This window comes from Triticum urartu, chromosome 7A (assembly GCF_056163025.1).
Source record: "Triticum urartu cultivar PI428250 chromosome 7A, HENAU_Tu73, whole genome shotgun sequence".
Classification (NCBI taxonomy): domain Eukaryota; kingdom Viridiplantae; phylum Streptophyta; class Magnoliopsida; order Poales; family Poaceae; genus Triticum; species Triticum urartu.
In genome coordinates, this window is record NC_141879.1 from 142,360,813 (window position 1) to 142,362,516 (window position 1,704).

Sequence of the window (1,704 nt, forward strand, 5' to 3'; positions counted from 1 at the left end):
CAAATGGAGTCATGGTCTTATGCTTTGTGGGAACTCGGTTTAGGACATGACACGTAGTCATTAGCGCCTCCCCCCACCATTCCTTGGATAGACCCGAAGTGTCTAACATGGTGTTAACCATATCAGTTAGAGTTCGGTTCTTTCTTTCGGCTACCCCATTTGACTGGGGTGAGTAGGGAGGCGTCCTCTCATGGATTATACCATGTTCCGCACAAAACAGATCAAATTCATTGGAAAAATACTCTCCACCACGATCGGACCTAAGCCGTTTAATTTTTCGATCAAGTTCGTTCTCTGCCTCAGCTTTATAATTTTTAAACAAAGTCAAAGCCTCATCTTTTGATTTCAGAAGATACACATAACAATATCTAGTGGAGTCATCAATCAACGTCATGAAGTATCTCTTTCCACCTTTTGTCAACACGCCATTCATCTCACAAAGATCAGAATGTATAAGCTCAAGTGGCGCCAAGTCTCTTGCCTCTGCAGTCTTATGGGACTTGCGAGGTTGCTTAGCTTGCACACATACTTGGCACTTGGAGCCTTTGACAGTAGAGATTTTCGGAATTAAATTCATATTGGCTAACCGCGTCATGCAACCAAAGTTAATATGACAGAGTTGTGAATGCCAAATATCAAACCCATTATTGTGGCAAACATTATTAATAACTTTAGTGCAAATATGTGACAAAGATAGGCGGAACAAGCCTCCGCACTCATAGCCTTTTCCAACAAATTGTCCACACTTAGAGATTACAACTTTATTGGATTCGAAAACCAACTTAAAACCATCTCGACATAAACGGGAACCGCTAACGAGATTTTTATTGATGGAGGGAACATGATGAATGTTCTTCAGACGCACAGTCTTCCCCGAAGTAAACTTCAGATCGACCGTACCAACACCTCGAACGATGGCATGTGACCCGTTCCCCATCAGCACGGGTGAAGTCCCTGTTGCCTGGTAAGAAGAAAACATGGAGGCGTCAGCACAAACATGTACATTGGTACCGGTGTCAATTAACCAATCAGGGGATTGAAATACTGAAAGGATGGTAGGAAAAATACCGTACCCTGATTCCTTCATATCAGTATCACCGATGACAACATTAGCAGACTTGCCGCTCTTCTCATGTTCGCGCTCCTCAAAGCGGTTAGGACACTTCGGAGCCCAGTGATTACGATCACCGCAGACATGGCAAAGTCCCTTCCCCTTCTTATGAGAATTCTTCTTGAAGTTGGTAGAATGTGATGGCTTGTTCTTTGTATCAAACTTGCCTTTGCCCTGAGTTTTGTTCTTATTGTTTTTGAACTTGTTGGGCTGGGAGTTCTTCTTCTGTACCATGTGGGCACTAGAACCTCCCTCAGCAACTCGAGCACGTGTATCCTTTGCTCTCGCCTTCTCTTCAACATCAAGAGTACCAATGAGATCTGCAACGGAAAACTCCTGTCTCTTGTGTTTCAGGGAAGTAGCAAAATTGTTCCACGAAGGTGGAAGCTTGGCAATGATGCCTCCGGCAACAAATTTGTCCGGCAACACACACTTGAAGTACTCAAGTTCTTTTGCGAGCGACTGTATCTCATGAGCCTGCTGTACAACAGGGCGCTCATCAGTCATCTTGTAGTCATAGAATTGCTCCATGACGTACAACTCGCTGCCGGCGTCCGAGGCACCAAACTTGGCCTCGAGCGCAGCCCACATGT